Source organism: Cygnus atratus, chromosome 5 (assembly GCF_013377495.2).
Source record: "Cygnus atratus isolate AKBS03 ecotype Queensland, Australia chromosome 5, CAtr_DNAZoo_HiC_assembly, whole genome shotgun sequence".
NCBI classification, from domain to species: domain Eukaryota; kingdom Metazoa; phylum Chordata; class Aves; order Anseriformes; family Anatidae; genus Cygnus; species Cygnus atratus.
In genome coordinates, this window is record NC_066366.1 from 52,333,038 (window position 1) to 52,356,583 (window position 23,546).

Genomic DNA, 23,546 nt, shown 5'->3' on the forward strand with positions numbered 1-23,546 from the left:
TCGTAGAATCACAGAATGGTGGAGGTTGGAATGGACCTCTGGAGGTCATCTGGTCCTACACCCCTGCTCAAGCAGGAACAGCTAGAGCAGGTTGTCCAGGACCACATCCAGATGGCTTCTGAAGATCTCCAAGGAAGAAGAAGGAAGAAGTCTCCAGAGCCTCTCTGGGCAGCCTGTTACAATGCTCAGGCACTGCATAGTAAAGAAGTGCTTCCTGATGCTTAGACAGAACCTCTTGTATTCCTCTTGTTTGTTGTTTTCACATGAAAAACATAGATGTAGAATTCACCCTTTTTTTCCCCTCAAAAGTTTACAAGTAATCAGACCTAAGGTTTCAGTTTATCATTTTTTGGAGAATGTTTTTTTCCACACATGGGTTTAAACAATTTCAGTGATATGTTCACATGAAGGGTTTTTGCCCTATTCCATCATCACATCAAATGCTTGTTGAGTGTTGTTTGTTCTCAACAAATAAATTTCTCCTGCATGCTAAGATTTTACATATATATTTATTTATTTACAATTTGATAAAATTTTATAAGTTACAAAGAATCATTTAGAGCATGAAGAAATGGCCTCAAGTTGAGCTATGGGAGGTTTAGATTAGATGCCAGGAAGAAATTCATGATTTCTATGATTCAATGATTCTATAATTTCTTTTAACTCTCTCCACTGTTGGTCTGATTTCTCCTGAAATATCATCCTCTGAAATCCACCTGCTGATAAAGGCAATTATACCAATGTCTTTCCTTTTATGCAAGTAACAAAAGCATCAAAATACCAGGAAGACAAACATCATTAACTCATATTACAAGTAGAGAATCAAGGCACAGGATATTTTTTTTTCTACTTTGTCCAGGAAAATGCTACCTGCAAATAAAAGAGAAAGTTCTAAATGTATAACAAAGTCCTTTCCCAGTAATTAAGACGTACTTATTTATTTACAGCAAGAGATGTATGAATACCATAAGTTTTGAGCATGAAAAGACAGCAAGATAGTTTGTGATTGATGATTCAACCCAGTACACAACACAAGGCATCAGCTAGATTATGCCTGGAGCTGGGGATTACTAGGTCTCTCTAACTCCTCCTTGAGTTGTGTTTTCTCCCTGTTAACTGAGATAAACCAGCTGTAGAATAGGAAGCCGGAGTCCATCCTCCGTTCGGTCTCCATCCCTTCCCAGCCATATTCTGCTCCGTTTCATGCATTTATCTCTACATGTTCATATCTTACCTACCACAATGATGTACAGAGATGTAAATAAACTTTCACTGCCTCATTTCTTTGCATGGATATGCTGTCCCAATGGTTAATATGACCCGGATTTTGTCAAATTGCTTTAAGAAACTGAGCACCACTTATGAAAATGATTCTCTTCTTAAACATAATTGCAGTGTATATAGGTTGTTAATGTGTTTGATTTTAAAAAGATCCTCTGAAATTCAACACAGAACTGAAAGGTATTGGGAGATATCCACTCAACAACCAACCACATAAATTTTACTCTGGAACTAATTTCTGTAGGATGTTGTGAGGTATATAAGGATAAAATGTTCAAAATGATGGTGCAGTTGTGTATTTTTAAAACAAACCTAGTCACAATCTCCAGTCGAAGAAGTAATTGAATTGCTGGTTCCATGAACCAGGAAAGGTAGACTGGGAGAAGAATCACTCTATATTTACCTGTTTTCTTACACTTTTCCCCAAGGCATGTACTATTGATTGGACAGAGAATACTGGGCTAGATGGAGCATTGGTCTGTTTGAGGTTGTAAACTCTTGTGTTTACCCTTGCTTTAGAAACTGCTGAAAAGCCTGAAATCAAAGGGGTAGAACTCTGCTTGATCATGCCTTCATAATAAAGTCCATCCTTGTTAAATAAAGCGATCACCAAGTTCCAATGAATTTAAATTTAAACTGTGTCTATAAACATAACATTGTTTACATCTTTCATTTATGATGATATTTCAACTGAAGTTGTTATAAAATTGCACTGCTTTTGTGCTATGTCATAAAATGGAAGCATATATTACATTAAGCAGTAAGGAGCTGTATCTCATTTAAAACACATAACCACATAATTTCGTAGATATATATCTATATATAGATATATATCTATGAACAATGAAATTGCCCCAAAATTAAAACCCTCCTGGCAGTGTATTTGTAAACACAATCAGTCCATAATCCAATAAAGAGACTCTGCTTTGAATTAATGTGAATTGCTTCTCTATTCTGCCTTTACAAATATAACTTTTCATCTGAACTTCCTCACTCCCTCTCTTTGTTTCACTAAAAATAACTGTAGTGATTTTCTTCTTCACTTGTAAACAGCAGAGGAAACATTTGAAAAGTAGAATAAAATGGAGTTGAAAAAAAAAAAAAAAAAGTGACAAAATAAAAGAAGCAGATATAATTCCTTTTATACCTGCAAATAGAAAAAGCAAATCTAATTTCTCAGAACTTCTGGCATGAAACACTTTGCATTTTAAAAAGAAACCATCACTTCAATCATTTTTATGATTCTGATAATGAAAATGAAAGCTAGATTGTTAAATGGAAAGTGCAATAATTTTATACACACATAAAAAAGAAACCATTTCTTTGATTTTGATAATTTAAAACAAAATTTTCCAAATGACAACCTTTTAGTTATAATTCATTAACCTTCCATGCGACAATATTTGGTACAAAAGCAAATCTTAAGATATATGAAGACAAATGAAATACTTAGAGGTTAATCCTTGAACAAGGCAGGAATTCAAAGGGAGATACGTGGCTTGTAATATTTCCTGAACTGAGTTTAAAAAACGAAAGGAAGATATTCTCAATACAAACTACGCAGAATTTGGAAGGTAATTGTAGAATGATATGCCTGAAATATTCAGTTACAAGATTTTCTTTTCACTTAGTATGTTCTTTTCTTCAGGTTTCCAGAAGTCTAGTGATACTGAAAACAATTTGGGGAAACTATGAAGAAAATTTTACCCATTTGTGAGGATTCTTATTTTTGTATGAGGAAGCTGAAGAAACATTTTCTAATAAATTTGTAGTCAGCTATTAAACTTCGTTTGCTAGACATGGTAACTATATAGACCAAATGGTATCAATTCCAACTTCCTGACTGGTGCTAGCACAATTTTTACTTATTTCCTCAACTGAGTGTTATTTATCTGCTCTTCCTAAGCCAGTGGCTACAGAAATAAAAGTTTGCTTGAGTGGATAAATGATCAGTGCTCCGTCAAGGAAATCACAGAATCACAGAATCACAAAATGGTGGAAGTTGGAAGGGACCTCCAGAAGTCATCTGGTTCTACACTCCTGCTCAAACACGAACACCTAGAGCAGGTTGGCCAGGACCACGTCAATACGGCTTTTGAAGATCTTCAAGGATCTCCACAGACTCTCAGGGAAACGACCTGGTCCAGTGCTCAGTCACTCTTGACCTGCTGGCGATACTTTGCCTAATGCAGCCAAGAATACATTAGCCTTCTTAGCACCAAAGGCACATTGCTGACTCATGTTCAATTTGTGTCCACCACGACTCCTAGGCCCTTTTCTGCAGAGTTCCTTTCCAGCTGGGTAGCCCCCAGCAAGTCTGGTGCCTGGAGTTGTTCCTCCCCAGGCTCAGGACTCTGCATTTCTCCTTGTTGAACTTCATGTTCTTATCAGCCCACCTCTCTAGCCTGTCAAGGTCCCTTTGGATGGTTGCATGACTCCCTGGTAAGTCAGCCACCCCGCACAGCTTTGTGACCTCTGCATATTCACTGAGGGTGCACTTTACCCCATTGTTCAAATCATCATAGAGTCAATGATTTCCATAGAGCTGTGGTATCATCCCAGAAAAACTACATGCAACCTTGAGGAGCACGGATTGGAAGATGTGTAAGGCTTAGAGTTACATATTCTAGTGGTTCCTCTTCATTCTTTATGCTGCAGAGGACGTCTTACACAGAAAAACAGGGAGGACTGTCTAATGCAGGAAGACGATAGTCAAGGTGTTGGACAATCAGATAAAAGGCTAAAGCTGTGGGAATTAAAGACTAAAAGACTGCAGGTAGAAAATGTCCAGAATTTAAGAAAGAACTGGAGAATTTATGAGAGTTTTGTGTCTCTGTCCTCTTCATTGTTTCTGAATATGTGTGTAGTGCCACAGCTCCTCTCCAAAAATATTCTGCTTATACGGGTGGCAGGATCCACTAAGTAAATTGCATACCTTCAGCACCATGTAAGAAAATAAAAGCACATTGTCAATCACAGCAAAAGCCTGCAAGTATATTTACTGTCAGCGAGGAAAGCACTAATTTTTGGAAGTGGTTTCCTAAGTCAGGCCTTGCTTGTAATGAAAGACCATAGAGCCAGTCCACAGGACCAAACCACTGGTTATTATCAGGGCAGGCTGCTTGGGCCGAAGGCCTGAGAGGGGAGCACGGCTGTGTAGTTTGTGGTGAAGAAGGGGCCCATGGAAGTAAACCTAGCACAGGATGAATGTACACACTCTGCAGTCCATCAGTGCCAGTCAAGACAGCACTGGCTTTTACAGTCTACCCCTTGGTTTGCCTCTCTCAGATGGTGGTTTCCTGCTTACTGCTGCTGAGAGCAGTGCATGCAGCAGGCCTTGCTCACGCACCAGTGCCTGATACCACATCAGGTGGGAGCAGTCTCCTCCCCTCGACACTGTCCATGTCCTTCCTGCCAGGCCACAAAGAAGCCATTTGGTTCCCGTCAGCACGGACCAGTCTTGTGCCCATGGCAGGCCAGACGGAGGCTTTCGCAGGCGCCCCTTTGCCAGTGCTGGAGAACTCAGGACCCCAAGAAAGATCCTTGCTCTCTTCTCTCCTGCTTCCCCCTCCAGAGCCACTTGCCCTCCCTCCTCTGCCAGTGGCTCTGGATCAGAGACGGACTGTTTCTTTAAATCCTCCAGCTTAGATTGGTTGCAGGCCTCTGGGAGTCTGTGGCCGAAACTAAAGCCAGGGACAATTCCTGAACAAGTAAGCTCACAATGCCCTGTTTATTTATACAGCACAAATGATTGAAATCATTATGCCCCATACTAGCGGGACCTATTTATACACAAAATCTTAAGATGAGCAATATAGCAGGACTCTCCACTGCTTCACAACAAGCGCCAGCCCCATCCCCCCATCCCCACTATAAAGCTCTGGGGCCCTTCTGACTTGCCACATGAAAGATGCATTCCTTGCCTGTTAAATTAAAATCTAATCATATTCTGCAGTAAACAAGGCACAAAGAACACTCTCAAAATTATGGGATGAAAACCAGCAACACTAAGGGCCAAACTCTCCCCTCAGATCTATCCTACAGTTCTTTGACAAGTGCAATCAGTTAAACGTTTGAGCGTTTGACAACAGCCACCCCACTAGACGTTTGATCTGCCTGGTATTCCACCCTCTTCCATAAATTATGGATCTTCAGATCTACATGTCCTCCATGTTTGTGATGGCTGGTCTCCAACAGAGAAAAGGCTTGGGAAGAAGTGGATATTTCTCTCAAAACACTTAAATTACTCCTGTGTTTCTGTCTATACAAAGCAGATCTGGAACTACTTAAATGGGCATCAGTTGCATTTGGAGCCTTGGAAGGAATAACTTTTGCTTTTCATCCTCCTCAAACACTCATCCAACCTAAACAAAATGTGAGATATAAACAGCAGTCTCACATTTAGGTGCCATCTGGACATTTGACTGGCAGCAGCACCCTTAGACTCTCAAAATAATTGTGCTACAGCCTAACAACCTGCGTGCAAGGGTACAAGAGCCTGGCTGCAGTTATGAGATGGTGATGATTCCCACATGAAGGCACAGGCTGTTTTTTCAACCTGTTGCACGTCACCTTCAGGTCAACGTGGGGGTTAGGCCCCTTATAGACCATATGAATCAAAAGTGTTGAATGATTATTTGGACTATATGCTGTTTATAATCTTAACAGTTTACTTAACTGTGGTAATCACAATGTGTCCTCAATAGCATTCGAATTTAAGAATTAATAGGATTTAGCACATCTATGGTGCTTTGAATTTTTCTCTCCAGAGTAGAGAATGAGCATTAACTAATTGCTCTTCAGAAAAACACTTTTATTATCACAATTTTATGAGGTGGAAACTAAAAGGTTAAGTAACTTGCCTGAAGTCATTCAATAAGTTGCACGGGGATTAAAATTTAGGAGTTTCTGGCTGCCAGCCCTACTTTTTGACCACTGGACCACTCTGCCTCTTATTATAAGAATTTAATTTACTTGGCAGAGAATGCATCTTTCAATATGGTAAGCCATTTATTGCCATTCTAATGGAGTTGAAGGAAGGTGAGAAGGCCAGCAGATCTCATAGCGAGCTAATGAGGAGTCACATCACTGTGCTTCTGTTTAAAAATCTTGAACTAATAAGGTTGTGTCTGCTCTCTCTAAAAGACAGCTGTTGTTCCAAAATATTGATGCTCATACGTAAACACCTATATTTCTGCTGAGCAATTGAATGAAAGGAACTGAAATCTAAGGAAACTGAGACAATTATGTCCCTCTTGTATTTTGATACCTATTTCCTACATATTTCATCCAAACTCAGTGAATGCTTTAACACCTAAACACACCAGAACATGTATTTTTCACCTAGTCTTCACATCTTGATTTGGATTCTTGCCTGTTTTTTCCTATCTTTTTTTGAAACTACTCTTTCTTTAGAGTACACTTTAGAAAAAGCTGAGATCTAGTAAGACAACAGTGCATGTATGTTTGTGTGTGCATGAGGTCGGCAACTAGATAGCTAGACTTGTTTTCCTGTAGCAATTTTTCACTGGCTAATTTAACATACTACCAAAGGAAAGTTCTACATGTACTGAAAATCAGTGGTCACCATCTGGAGGTGACAACAGCAACAAACCTGTGTGCATGTGTGAGAGACCATATCTGGGAGATTTCCTATATGTCCAAGTATATCCAGGCCTCCTGTATTAGATTTTCCATAGAAAAGTATGCTCATGAACAATTCACATATGGCCAGATGAGATTTTTCTATGTTGCATCCCAGATCATAGGGGGAACTGTGCAGGTGTATTGGAATTCAACATAAAAAAAAAAAAAAAAAAAAAAAAAAAGCAAGCCATCTTTTATTTTCCTCTGGAAGTATTGTAAAAATATATAGTCAGAAAAACAGAGAAAGTGTCAAAAGGGTGGTAGTGACCACTATGAGAATGTCTTGAGATGTGAAGGAGGAATAAAATCTGAGTTTGGTTCCTCCAACAGAAAATGAACACAGTGGCAGTACACAGATCCAAGAAAAGAAATCATATTGCCATTAATAGGAGAAAGACCTTGATGATACAAGACACTTTAAAAACAGTGAGGAAAAAGAATGAGTACTTGATAATATGAACGAAATCTTATACCAGAGGTTTAAGTTTTCAAGACAGGAAAACAGTCATTACTGAAAATGTATTCTGACAAGTAAAAATCATTGTTAAATTCACCTAACAAATAAGAAAGCACATACACTAAGATATTTTTATTATTTACGTGTACAGCAGGTACACACACATTTGTCAAAAACAGTAAAACTGATTTGTTTAAACTCCATAAAGGTGTACTGATACCTCACTTCATTTAAACTCTTTGTTTTCTTTAAACATAAGTTCGATTTACTTGATTCTCTTTTATTGGCACTCAGTACTGTGATAGTTACCTAGACAGCACAAAACTCTCTGTCCTCTACACCTTCTCTACTTTATGTTCACATGTACAGAAATGAAATCTATGTCTGGACCACTTTGTTAGGACTGGGCAAGTTGGTTTCTCTTGAGAATACATGTAGTTTTCAACAGGTTGATACAGGTCAGATAGTTTAAATATATACACAATGCTTGTTTGGCCTATGTTTTATGCCTGAAGAGCCTCCCTCAGCCTATCTTCATAAGAGAGATGCTCCAGCTCTTTGATCATCCTTGTGGCCCTTGTCTGGACTAATTTTAATATGCCCATGTCCTTCTTTTGCTGGGGGCCCCATAGCTGAACACAGTGCTCCAGCTGGTGTCTCACAAGAGCAAGTAGAGGGGGAGAATCACCTCCCTCACCCTGCTGGCCACGCTGTTTTTGATGCAGCCCAGGATACGGTTGGCTTTCTGGGCTGCAGGCACACATTGCTGGCTCATGTCGAGCTTCTCATCAACCAATACCCCCAGGTGCTGCTCTCCTTAGGCTGCTCTCAATCCATTCTCCCCCCAGCCTGTATTTGTGCTTGGGATTGCCCCGGCCCAGATGCAGGACCTTGCACTTGGCCTTGACTTCATGAGGTTCACACAGGCCCACCTCTCAAGCCTATCCACGTCCCTCTGGATGGCATCCCTTTCCTAAAGCATGTCAGCTGCACCACACAGCTTGGTGTCATTGGCATACTTGCCAGGGGTACTCAATCCCACTGTCCATGTCAATGACGAAGATTTTAAATAGTGCCGGTCCCAATACCGACCTCTGAGGAACACCACTTGTTACTGATCTCCACCCGGACACTGAGCCAGTGACTGCAATTCTTTGAATGCGACCATCCAGCCAATTTCTTACCCACTGAGTGGTCCATCCAACAAATCCATGTCCCTCCAATTTAGAAGCAAGGATGTCATGGGATATCATCAAGAAGTTTGCTGAAATCTAGGATTGGTTCCCTCCGTATTTAAAATGCTTACTGCTGAAATGTAGAGTCCTGTGAGGTTTCTGAGAAGACCTGTGGAATGGAATGATTTAAAAGTAGTTACCTTCCCTCTTGACAGGGCTCCCAAGGCTACTGCAAATCAGTAATGTTCTCCCAATTCATGTGGAGGTAAGAGCAACATGGACTGTGTTGGTGGCAACTTAACAGTATTTCTTATGGGGTCATTAGTCATTGTCAGTAAATCAGTAAATTACTGGCAGGTTGGAGGGAAAGAAGGTGGGGAGAGAGAGAGAGAGAGGTTACTCTTCTGTTCCCCAACAGCTAATCATTTGCTTCCCCAGATGGGTTGGCCACTTCTTTTCTCTTACTTTCTACTCTACCTCCTGCAGTATTTTTCTGTCTTCCACAGGATGAAAGTGAGTCTGAATGAAGAGACCATGCAAAGAGGCAGTCTTAAGGCTGGTGATTCCATCATGCATTTTCTCAAATTTCTTGTAGCAAAAATGCTTCCTACTGCTATGTGCTTATCATTGGAAACCACGATGTCTCTGCTTGGCCTTGTGAGAGGGTCTTAGTCCTGTCAACCGATAAGGTGAAGAAGAGTCTAATCCTTGTGGACTTGTAGCATCAAATTCCGTCTCTGATCATTTTCACATTTTTCTCGTCTCCAAATATATCCCTATGGAAGAAAATCTTGATGCTAGTGCCAGTCATCTTCATGTATGCCATATTCTCTTGGTATTCTGATTAATAGAAATGAGATGAGTTGGTGCCTTTACCACAAGGATCTTGAATACAGCTGGCACAAGGGCAAATGAAATCTGCAGGCATCCTGATCTAAACACAAATTCAGGCTTGAAGTTGGGTAATATGGTTGAGTAGAGCCAGATGTGGGACAGTACTGACACAGCATTTCCTTTTTCTCCATATTGGATGCTAAGATAGTTTGTACTCCTAACTTACCATTTTTGCCAGGAAATTTGAATCCAAACTCCACTTTCAGCTATACATGCAAATCATTGTGGGGTTATATGCATGAAAACAAGAGCAAAACTTAGACCACAGATTTTCCAGGGAAAAACAAGTGCTGTATTTCAGGCAATTAGGAGCAGTAAAGTAAACATTTAGTCACCATTGACTCATGAGCCGAAAAACACAGTAGTCAATTACAGCTTTCGGCAGCAATAATTAATACGGTGTTGATGAAAACTGTGTTTTTCACTCAACATACAAAGCTATTCCAGGTAATTAAATGTAACCTCATCTATATGTAATTTGTCTTTAATCTGCACATTATACAGATTTTCAACCTCATATCCTGTATTCTGAAGAGGAAATAACATAGGTACATTAGCTAAAGCATATACCTAATAACCCTAACATGATTTGTTTGCATTTAAACCTATATCACACTTTATGATTAAATTTTTGAGTATGTAAAAGGTTTGTAATTTAATTATTTGCACAATCTTTCTTACATTAATCATTATTTTTGATTTATAGAGAAAAAGTGAGAGATCAATTTTAACCATATATACACATATACATGTGTATATATATGTATATTTTAACTGTATATACGCTTTTACCACATGCACATTTGTTTCTCTGTATGTTTTAACATCCTATGTTTTTTTCAGAGACATAAAAAAAAAGAAAGTAAATACAGAAAAGATAACTTACCATTTAATTTAATGTAAATACAGAAAAGATAACTTACCATTTCTGTTGAAGGACTTCTGATATTGAGAAGCTTCTGAATACAGAAAGAGCTGCTATGTGCAAAGTAGTCCTTAGTATACTGTTATTGACCTGATTTTCCAAAATGCAGATTATCTACATTTCTCACTGGAGAAATGGAACTTGAAATATGCCTCTGAAAATTAATGTATATCACTGACCTATAAATCACTGTTTATATACGCAAGTAATTTGTACTTCACATTTCCAGCTTGATTGCCCAATTATTTCCAGATACAGTCATATAGTGGGAAAAATGATCTTCTATCTCAGGAAGCTTCAATTTACTCATTTTTAGATTTTCAAGGGTGCATTGTAGGCTTTGAGATATGCCTCCAAAACCTATTCGCCAGTTGAAGCAGCAGTCGCATGTGACTGTTACCAAAGTCTACACTTATTAGACTAGTTTAAATCTGAGGTATCATTACTACATGGCTAATACACCTGATTTTTTTTTTTTTTTCATCTAAGCTGCAGATTACTTATCCCTATTAGGATCTTAAAATAAGCCTCCAGAAAAGATATATTCTTATACAATTTGAAATTAAGAAGGGTCGCTATTACCTATGGCAAATACTACATACATTGTATACCTCTTGAAACAATGACTTTGCCATCTTTGTAAGCACAAGGAGATCTTGTTCCATAACATTATCATAGTTTTATGCTTTCTGAATAAAATGGATTTGTATTGTACAACACTTACAAGGTCTTTAGTTCTGATAACATTTCTGATAACTACTTTGGCTTAATTTAGAAAAGACAGCTAATTCACAACTATTAACATTATCAGTTTCTGAAATTACATAACATGAAAACATGACTAATAGTCCCAACCAATATTTGTTTTTGCTATTGATTTTCCAAAATATTGTCTATTGGTGGCTATCATTTTTGTTGACCTAAACATTTACTATTGATTTTTCAGAATCGATTACAATGAGCAAAATTCAGGAAAGATGTATTGTCCATTCAGATAGATTTTGATCCGTTAAACATATTTAATATAAAATTGTAAGACTCTATGATACTGAGGAAATTCCCTGGCTTTGGCATCAAACAAGCTTCTTCTGAGCTTGAAGAAGAAAAGTTTTCAAAACTTATTCAGAGGAGGTACAAGCCAAAAAGAATGACATGATTAACCAGTAAACTAAAAGCATAATACAGTGCCCTACACAGGCACGTCAAGTAAGCCTATTCAAGTTATTTATTTGAAGGAACAAAGGGTTTTTTTTTTGTTTTTTGTTTTTCCAGAAACCATCTGTACATTGTTAAAGAGAAGTGAATTACCTGTATCCTTCAAAGGAAAACAGTACTGTTAAGATAAACTTGGGGGTTATAAGGAATTAGAGTACTGACAGTGGGTCTGAGTTACAAGATTTACACACTTTTCTGGATTGGGGCTCACAAAAATTGGGTTACACAAAACCCAGGCACACAGGGATGTAGGGTTTCAGCAGAGAGAAATTGCCACAGCTTTCAGATCTGGAGCCAAACTTAGCAATACCCAAATCTAGTGCTTTGTTTTGAGGTTACCTTCTGAAGCACCATACCAAGAAGGGACACACACACACACACGCACACCACATAGTGTCCTCTGGCTAAAATGTAGAATTTCATATAGTGGGATAGATCTTGTGTTCAAAAAACTCACCTAAGATCCTAAAATTATGAGTTTTGAATGATAAAATGCATTCTGGAATCTCCAGAGTCACCTCAGTTTTGAGATGTTAGTGCACTTGGGCACATTTTCAAGCTTTTCACCACAACCACAGGGACTGGAAACTCCTGCTCTCTTAAATGAAAGACGAGATTTTTCACATGGTCACTTCATTTCAAGAATGGAGGCTTTAAAGAAAACACTGGTTAGGGCAAGTTTAATGATAAAATGGTAAAAACTGGCAATACTGTGGATCTTTTCAAAATTCATGAACCACAAAAGAAGCTGGACAGAATCCATTTGGTGTCAGATTTCACAGAAGTTTGCAGCTCAGCTCCAGTTTGTCCTAAAGTTCACTGAAGTTCAGCCTTTCAAGTCATTCTGATTCGATTTATGTTTTTTTTCCTAAACTATATAAAACTTGGGGTATTACATGGATTTGACATGAGCCAGGTGGAACTCAGTAGGTTTGATGGTGCCTTGATTTGAGATTTTGAGTCTGTTATAATACAAAACAGAAAGCAAAATTCCATCTTCCTCTGAAGCCAGAGAAAAGTTTCATATGATCCTCTATAAGCCAATTTTGCTTCCTGCAGAGTTCAAGACTCACAGGAGTCTATGTTTGCTTAACTGTGAAGTGAGGTTAGTCTGTGGGGTCTTAGCACAATGCCTACAGGTAAAGCCAGTAGTCCTGGAAGCAGAGCAAAGGGAAGGGTGTGGATGTGCTTTCGGGCAGAGGGAGTATTTACCTCTCCCAAGGATGCAGAGCACCATAGTCTGTCCACACCGCAAGACTTACTTGAGCCTGAGGCTCATTTTTTTAAAAGATACAGTAGACTAATATACCTTTGCGGAGAGTACATTTACAGTGTATGCTCCTTGGTGCTGAGAGACTCATTTGCTGCATCACAGCTAGTGATATGAGGCCTTATCCCCATGGAGTCTACCCATGATTTGGTCAAATGCAATGCACAAAGATACCAATCTGACCGCTCCAATGCATTTCTACATGGCATAGGCCTAGTGCTGGTCACCTGCAATGACCACAACACGCCTTCCAACCACAGCATTCTAAAATCCATCCCTTCTTGGTTAAAGGATCTTCTGCAAAAATAAATTCAACATAATGATAATAATCTACAACACGTCACATTCCTTTCGAGTGCAGTAAACTAGGGGCACAGACACTGTAGCATCCCTAAAATAAACTGGCCTATATTCCTACAATTGCAGCTGGAGTGTAGAGACACTCAGGCTGCCTCACATATCAAAAACACTCTTGTCACAGAAGCTGAAATACTCAATAGATTAATTTACCCCAAGCCAGATTATACTGATCTGGCTCCACAGAGCCTTGTGACAGCACCAAATTTCTTCTAGTACCAGACTGTATAGCTTTTACTATACAACAGACTGTAATATAGATACATCTTAAAACACAGCAAATCTGAGCTCTACCACAAGCCTGATTTTCCCTTTTGAGTTCTCTGTTCTAGCATCACCTCCGTCCTGTAAGACCTTCTTACAGGAATTCACGTGTCTCCTAATCAATCAGTCTTCCGAAATTTGCTTCTGCCCAAACCCTCCCATTAACCACTCTTACCCAGACTTGCAGAGGGAGCTCTTACAATTCCCTAATCAATCTATATAAGCTGGCCATACCCTGGTAGAAAAGGCCAGATGACCCATCAGAACCAAAGTAGAGCCAAGCTTCCTTTACAGGGCCAAACAAAGCAGTGACAAGTATCAATAACACAGTAGTCAAAAATAATGCAATCGTGTTTACATCTTTCTTCTCCTTCTGTGACTTTTGATACTCTCTTTAACTAATAACATCAAATTGACTTTAAGGAGAAAAACTGGTTAAAAAATTGAATAAGGAGGAAGAAAGGGCTATAGACAGCCTCTATTAGAAATGCATAAACAATATTTTCTTTGCCCGTGTGACACTAAGGAATCTTCTTTTCACGGATTATTAAAAACATATGCATTTATTATCTTTACCTCTATAGTTTCTACACTGCATGCACCAAAAAAAAAAAAAAAAAGTTTTTTTTTTTTTTTCTGCCTGCTGAAGTTAGATGGCTGCAAAGAACACAACTTGTGGAAAACTCAGCTAAATTCCACACTTAACCACAGCCAGAATTTGTCAGAGATTTTGCCATTTGTAAATAAATCCATCCAAACAATCTGTGTGGGTAATTTAGCAAAATGGGGGAATACATTAATCTACATTTTTCATTGTAATTTTTTATTATAAGTTCTTGCTTTTGAAGTAATTATTTGCACTTTTTTTTTCCCTTGGGGGGGGGAGTACTTAGAAACAGTAAATTTGTCTCCACAAATTTGTAGTGTGGGTTTCCCAACATTAGCCAGAAGCAGAGGAAGAGGAAATGGAGTATAGTTTTTAATTATTTTCAAGATCTCAAACAATTTACTAATTTATTATCAGGATAAAAGATGAACCCCTGAAATTCTTCCTGAACTCACAATTCCAAAAAGTTTAGATCAAGCCAGCTAAAAGCCACCACTCCTCTTGGGGAGATACCAAAGTAATTAGTATATGTTTTAACCATCAGCTACAAAACAATTACCAATGTTATTTGGAAATGGTTTGTAGGATTTTCATACAAATATATAAAAGTCACTTTTTTTTAATTGTTTTTGTGAAGTAATTTGTGAACCTATTTGCCTGCAACAGCCTGTGGAGCTACTCATGATACAGTTGCTCTCATCACTTTTCTTGTGTAGAATTTTTGTTATGGACATCAGTTTTCTTGCCTACAGTTTTTGTTTATGGCCAAAAGATGTATTTGAAATGAGTGTTTTCCTGCATTATTGTACCTCTAACATTGATGTTGAAATTCTTATTCCAGTTAAGAGGACTTGGGCAATTGTCATCTATAAAGAGAGAATTTTGAGTTGTGAGACTGGCCTAAAGTGGAAATTGCACTATTTTAATACCTTTGTTTCTCCAGTGTGCAAACTCAATTAATATAAAGTCAAACTTCAAAGCATGTATTAAATTATTACCAATGTTTATTGAAGTTTAAAAAGAAAGCAAAAGACATGCATCTTCTCTGTTTATCTATACAGTTCTCATAGAGTTATTAAAGTTCGCCCAAAATAAGATTTTAATAATCTTTAATTAACACACAATAAATATTCTATTAAATGGAACTCTTTAGCTTGGGAAAGTAATTATTCATTTGAGACACTTACTTGAAGGGTTACCACAGATCTTTATCTGTGTAAGTTAGATTGCAATACTTCCTGTTAGGAATTTTGTAGGAAGTTCATTTCAGGGTGAAAATCAATCTTGGACATTTCGAAGACACTTAAAGTCTAAATTGAATCTGAGTAATATTAGGCCTCTCTACTAGGTATGTAATTTGTGCAAACAGGTTCCCAAATGCTCCCTTATAAAATTAGTGGGGAGATTTAATTTTCTATGTTGATTATATGGTCAGTTTGGAGTAACAGCACTACTAAATTCTTCCCCTGCCTTAGTTTAGGAGCAATAAATAAAAACCTCAAGTACCAAGCACACATCATTCACAAAACCATAGTTTTCTCTGAAAATGAAAAATCTTCATCAAGATTTCAAGGTGAAGAGGAAACAACAGAGCATGAATTCATTCATTCTTTCCTGGTAAGGAAATATGCAGTCTTTGTAATCCAAATTATTGTTAAATCATAAATCTGACACTCAGGAAATATCTGCAGTTTCTATGGAGTTACTTGTCTATCTATCTACTGAAGACTTAAAGGTCCATTTTGGAATAGGATATGAGATACCTCCTTATGGTCAAGCTTCCACTATCAAAATGATAAAGCCAGTAATAGAAAGTTACCATTATTATTGACACTTTCTCTATTGAGCTTTGTTCTATGTGGTGGTTATTCAAACACCCCCTTATTATTTATGTTTTCCTGTGCATCCATCCATCAATTTCCCTTTAATTTATTTCTACATATTAATACAAAAGGACCCATCTTGAGCCTTATGTGGCCAACAGTCTGGACAGCAAATGGGTGCTTATTGCAGATTAACGCATTTGTGAATCAGTTGTTCTGATTACAAGCGAAAACATAACTGAGTGAAATATTCTGGTTGTGTCTAAAATCATAACCTTACATGCAAGAATCATGGAATTCTGGCTGCCTCTTCTTCTAGCTTAGCTATCCCTTGAGCATTTATTCATTTGTTTGCCCTTGCCAAAAAAATTATTCACCTAAACACAGCCCCCTCATAATGTCAATGGAAGTCTGAGCAACCTACGGCAGAGAATGTTCAAAGCTTATATTACTACAGAACAATGCTGTCTTCTGGTTCATTTTATTTTCTTGGATATCCTGTTCTGTGAGAAGAGTAATCCTGTAACTAAAGCTGACTTGTGATTTTTCACAGTATAACAAAATATAACAAAAATGCCTACATTCCACCTTTTAATGATTAAATCTCTCCAGTGCCGTGAGCCTTGGACATGCAGGCACACAAGTAATTTTATGCACATGAGCAATCCCACTGAAATCCCTGCGTCTACACACATGTAGCATTGCACATATTCACATCAGCAAGATCAAGGACTGCTTTTGTCAAGAACATCTGTGGCAAAGGAATCTTCTTGCAAATAATCAGTGTCTACATTAGCAAACCTCATAGATTTGCTTCAGTGCTCAGTCACCCACAAAAGTCACTGCCTTGGATAGCACTTGCTTTGAGCAATATTCCTTAAGTAATTTGCTTTAAATTCTTTAAACTCTACAATAGCGTAGTTTACTGAAGCTTTCAGAAATACATATATTTTTATTTATTTATTTTAAAAAGGTCATAATCACTTATTGGAAGTAGTTACAAATCAATGCAAATGGTGTATTTGAAAGTCAGAGTTAAGAACTTGCCAATTGATATTTCATTCTGCATTACTTAGTGGTCAGGATGATGGCTTCCTATCTTCATGCATTTTTTTTCACCTGATAATGTTGAATTTTTGAACAACAGTGTGAGCACAAGAACAGTTTGTATAAGTAAATGAACCATGGCAGCAACTGTAATTCAGTCAGCAGTGAAAACATGATCAAAATGTATTAAATTATTTCTAATAGTTTCTCTGCAAGAAGGCAAATCTATTTGAACAAAAAAAAATAGCTAGAATATGAAACTGAAATAATAAAAATGTCATGTCCCTTTAAATAGTATATGAGTGCTCAGATACTCTACATCTTAAGTGGTATTTCATTCTAAAGGAACTAAGAGAAGTAATCTGTGGCTAAATGTATGGTGTTTCAAAAGAATTGCTCCGAAGGTAGATTAAACAAAGAAGCCCAGGCCAAAAAAAAAAAAAAATCTATATAACCATTCTCAAATAGCCAATACATTTCATAAAACATAAAAGATAAGCTACAGTGTTATGTGACAGCTAAAAACTCTGGTATTGATTCCTAAAAATATTGACTTAATTTTATCAAAATGTATTTATTCATCACTGCTGCATCAATGATCTTCTGTATTTTATATGTAAATAATCTATTCTATTCCCTTGATCATGTTAATCTTACTAATGACAAATTACCATTCTCCACGTACAGTTCCTAGATTTACAAATTATCACTCCTGCTTTCAGGGGACTGAGAATCAGCCACGCTTGCTAATGCCTCCATGGATCGCCTGACACATAGCAGATTTTTATATTCCCTTTTAAAGCATTCAGCGCACAAGAAATAATTTATAAATCTGGCTATCACTCGCACTTATCCTCTTACTGCTTGAGGGGGAAAAAGAACAAGATCAAATTGGGAGGATTATTAACAATTTAAGAACTTTATTTGCTTCAATTAACTCTTTGCAGGAAGAACTGCGTGCTAAAGCCCATTGGTTTTAGGGAAGGAAGGTGAAGTATCCTGTCTATTCAATTATGGTGGAGAATTTGGACAAAAAGAAAATAATATTTAGAAATACCCTTCATTCCCTGACTTTGAAAAAAAAATTAAAAGGAAAAAAAAAAACTTTTTGAATTTTAAATGTGCATTTAAGCCTAAAAGCTCATCTCTGCAAACAGAACTTGACTTGTGTTAAAGAATTAGAACTGTGACAAATCAAGAAAAAATCAGACTCTGGGGCTGTCTGTCTTGCTCTGCACCTGTGCATAGTAGAGGCAAAATACTACCCGTCTCATTAGGAAGCACTGTCCCTCCATCCAATGTTTCTTTTGTAGTTTTGAAATTGATGACGAGACAATGGAGAATGAGATCTTCAAACTTCACCCTTCCTTTAGGTTCACGTTACTCATGATAACCCCTGACTGCAACATTCCCCTTCCCATGCAGAGAGAAATGCTTGTGATAGTCACAGAGCAGTTTGCTACCTTTTGTTGCAGGACACTCCTTGGCTCCTTCAGTGCAAGGGAATGAACAGCAGTGGCTGAGTGACTGCTGGAAAGGAAAGGTAGTCAGCTGCTCCTTCACTGTTAAAATATTTTGAGAGTCCCTTTGAACATTCCTGTCACCCACTCAGGGCCATGGGGAGCAGTAGGAGGACCCCAGATATCAAACGGGATTCAGTTGCGAAACACTGGTGCCTAACAGCAGCTGAGGTGGATGAAAGTTTCCCTACTGGCTTCTAGATGCCACTCCAGAAGAAAAAGGCCTCCTGAAGGTCCTTCTGGTCCCTTGAAGGTGTTTTAGATACCCAAGGCATCCAAAATGCTAACACACACTTGGATTGAAGTGACTGAATCCCTGTCATTGAACACAGCCAGCTCCCACCACAGCCAATGAAAGTCTGTAAACAATACCAGTTAACATTATTTGTGATCAATATCAGCAATCAGTATCTTCTGACAGTATAACATCTGTTTAATATAGCTAACATTAACAATGTAAAGGGCCCATGGAATCTACTAACAACCTGATTTAGTGTGTATAACTGGTGCCAAAATCTCCATTACTCTGCTCAGTGCTACAGAGAAGGCTAGTAGAAAGTTTCAGATGGTGCACATGCATTACTGATGCTCTCGACACCTATCCACAAAAGGAAGAGAGACACAGGAAACCCCTCAGCTGACAAATCCTTGTTCTGCAGGGGAGAAATGATTGTGAATGCTTCTTTTAGCTTCACTTCTGCCTGACTATTCACCATACATAACCACAGTACTGACCATGTGTGTGACAGGATTTTCCTCATTAGGAAGTCTTTTCTGCTTAAAGAATAACTTTAAGTATCCTAATGGGATCTGTAATTAGCAAAATACAATATTTTTTAACAGACTCCAAACTCCCATTTCTACTTCATTAAAACCTTAGGTTCATTTTCAGCAGTCTATGCATCAATATGTATTTACGATCCTCTTGAAGTACGGCTTATTGGCCTGTACAGTACAGCTATTTCCATTTGTCACATTGATATGCATTTAGGGACTATCTAAAATACAGACTGGATCAATTATAATGGTTGGTCATGCAAATTTTCCTTATTTCAATGACCATTGCCACAATAGACTTTCAGAAGCACTGCAGTCTGCCATGCATCTAATCTATAGAAACTTAATGCTGATATACATTCATTATACTCAGGTTTTCATTTATGTTGCAGATGAACACAAAGGCTAATATTTGGAACTGGATGGCATTTGGGCATGTATTTTGTTAACTCAGATGACAGGTACATCCTTACATGCAAATTTCCACCTTCTTCATGAATCAAGCAAGATTAAGCCCCTTCCATCCTCTAAAAAAGAAGAGTGAAGATTTTAAAGTGAAGGAAAAGTAGCCTTATTTTTTGAAAATAACTTTTCTTTTCCCTCCTTTAAATACTCCAGCTATCTGTTCAAGACATCTTATTACAAATATGCTCATTTAATTACATTTCTTTTAGGAATGTCAAGGAAAAATAAAAGGCCCTGCTACCCACCATTTCTTACAGAGACGCTGAAAATGCTGTGTCTTGCCTTGTGTGTACACCTCCCAGCTCTTGCTATTGCTACTAGCTATTTTAAAAATAATTAGCTCCTGGAACTATAAAGTACTGTGCCAACTTACAGTTACAAACAAGCATATCCAAAAAAAAGTCTGCCCTACTCTATGTCACAATTTGACCTGTTTGGGATTCCACTGTATTTTCCATATAACTGGAGTGCGTACCCTGTGGCAGAATCAAATGTTCACATTCCTACCACAAAAAAAAAAAAAAAAAAAAAAACACTTCCATAACTTCAGGGTAATTGCAACAGGTAAATCCTCCAAAGTGGTTAGTGCAGTTAACTTCATGTTAGTTTTAGTTAGAATCTAAGGGTTGCTGCCTACAAACACTCATTCATGAGTCATTCAGTGACAGCCAATGAAAATATTTGGTGAGTAAACTTCCACGTATGCTTATATGTTCCAGTCCTAACAGGGTACTAATAAGCAATTCAGATATGTAGTTTACTTCCTTATATGCATTAATGTTAATTACAAGTAACCAGAATTATAAAGACAATGTAATTACATTCTAATTATAGTATAACCACAGCCACTGTGTTATAAAGTGTAATACAATTTAAAAAAAAAAAAAAAAAACTTTCACTCCCTATAGACACATCATTTTAGCAGATGCTTTTTGTTCTTGCTTTTTCATATCCCACCTTTCAATGATGCACATCTGAGCACTCAAACATTTTTTTGACCCAGCTTTCACTGGAAAGCAGAGCAACCTAAATAATATTATCTAACCCCATTTTAAATGAAGATATATTCACTTTTTCTTTATAGAACAGGGGAAACGGGAATTGGATAGGTAGAGTCCCTTTCTTTTCACTGTACACAACACTCAAATCTTAACTCACCAGCAGTCAGTGTTAGTCCAGTAGCTTTCTACATGGAGAATGTAAGTACTGCTGTAAGGCTTAACAGTTAAGTAAATATACAATAATAGGTGCTATGTAATATATATACATGTAATATATAATATGTATAAAACAGGTACATTCTAGATACTCCCTTTCTGTCATGGTATTGATATGGCAGCCATAAATCTAGCTTTTCCTCATCAGTGTAATTGGTCATAATCGGCTTTCTCTGGCACTAGGAACAATGGTACCAGCAAAGAAGCAATAGGACAAAGCAAGTCAAGACGCCTGCCACATCACTGAGCAGGGAGGGAAGAAATAGAAGCAATTATTACTCTTCTGTCTTAGTGCATTCTCACATCCAAGAGCTCATACTGATGGAATTGGTAATCCTTTTAAATATACTCTGAAAGTTGAGAGAAAGAGCAAGCCAAGGTAACCATTTCCACCTGAAGAAGGGCATGCCTAGCTGTGGGAAAACTGAGCATGAGGGAAAATTGAGAGTGGCTGTCCAGGATTTCACTGTATTAAGCTGGAAAATAATTCCCTTGAGGAAACACCTAAAAGTCAGAGGGATTTGCTGATATAGCTGGAGTCTCTTGTTTCCCTTGAGGATGAGAGGAGAGTAAAAACAGAACAAGACAACAAAGCATGACAGTTAGGAGAAGTGCTGTGTGCTCAAATATATGTTTCCAGGCTGGAAGAAGGAAATGTTGTAGAAAGATGATTCTTCCCCATTGGCAAAGGGTAGCATTGCCAAAGAGAAGAAATGAAATAAATCACAAGACAAAGCCAAACAAACCCAAGAGACTTACTTCTACTCTTAGAAGAACATGAATCCTGTCTCCAGGGTATGTGTGTCATCCTACACACCTGTATTACATAGCCTGGCTAGTAGCATCATGCCCTGGAAAGAAGAAGACACTGCCAGGTGGAAGTGGTTCGTTCCCTGTTTGCCATACAAGGAGCCTACTCAGCCATCTCAGCAGTAGCTGCCCACACCATCCCAGACCTACTCAGGGCTCATTGCTATTTTCTAATAGATACAAAATACTAGATAAAGAAGCCCAGTTCAAATCCTGGAGCGAAAGTTTTGAGATTCTGAGTCTCACCCATGTTGCATTTTCCTTCACAGAAAAGTGAGAAAAAAAAACATCTCAGAAATATTACAGCCAGCATACAGTGGCTTGAAGAGACAGTAAATGCAGCAAAGCTTCACCAAAGATATTTACTGTTTTGTTGTCCTGTTCAAGGAAAGATTGTACGTGGTGCTTGGGGACAGGGTGTAGTAGGTGACATTGGTGGTAGGGTGGTGGTTGGACTAGATGATCTTGGAGATCTTTTCCAACCCTAATGATTCTATGATTAACTAGGCCTTTTTATCAGGTGAGGCTATAACTCACCATACACATACCCTTTATAATGTAGCAGAGTCAACAACATTTAACAATTAACTCTTTTACATTGGCTGCAAGGTCACACTATTAGATAAGTTAAAGGTGAGGAGATAGGGCAGTAACATAGCATTTACACTCCAGAAGATGCTGGTTCTCTTTTAATTTTGTAGATACTAGAAGAGTCTTCCCTAATTACCAATAGAAAACAAGAGGACCATGAAAACTCAGTATTACCCACTAGCCATAACCGAGGTCAGAAAAATAAGGCACAGACACAGGGAGTTACCCACATGCTTAATGCCAGCTGCCAGAGCTGCTCTTCTTTATGACTGGCATAAGTGTGATGACATGTCCTTAATGGAGAATATAGCCCATTTCGCAATGATACATTCACAGGACATCATCTGCATGTATGTTTAAGTTTCACTGCTGGGGAAGCCTTTAGATGATTAAATTCAAGAGGGGAAAAAGACTTCAGGGAAGAAACCACCCATCATTCAGTATTTTCTCCCCTGAACAATGGAGTAAATTAAATGAATGTGTGAAATAATAATATGCAAATCATTACATTTGCCCCTGCCAAAATGAAAAGGGCAAAATAAAATGTGTATACCGTAATGAAACATCACAAAATATTATATACGTTAAGGATCAGTTATTTAGAGTAAACGTGGGAAACAGTATTTAAAAAATAAAATAACTAAGACAAAACATAGCAGGTAATGGTCAGCAATGGTTGCTGTGCAAATTCATCATTATGGCCTGAATACAAATAACCTGTATATGTATATTTTAAGAGTGGGAAAAGACTGAACTAGATAGTTTCTAATGCTAGGAGATTCTGGATAGGCAACTCACCCTTGCCAGCCTGTATGATAAAGCATGTGTGAAAGGAGATATCCCTTAGGCATGTCTAATATCCAATATAGCTAGCAATAACATCACTAAAAGTTTTAAGTCAATAAGGTAGCTGAGTAACTTCCTCCTGTTATCCAATGCAACTGTGATCGTCCTACTAATTACTGTTATATAATAAAAAAGCCTATGTTCATTTTATAGGAATCTCATTAAAAATGCATCTGACACTTGCAAGAACACTGACCCGGAGACATGGAGAAACTAAATTACTTATTCTGTACACTTAACAATAAGCAACATTTCCAAACAAGTGTAGTTTGGAAAGCACATGCACATTTACTTGGAGGGGGGGAAATCGACTTGGGAAACCTGAATAATGAGCCATAAGCAAACAGTCACAACCCCAA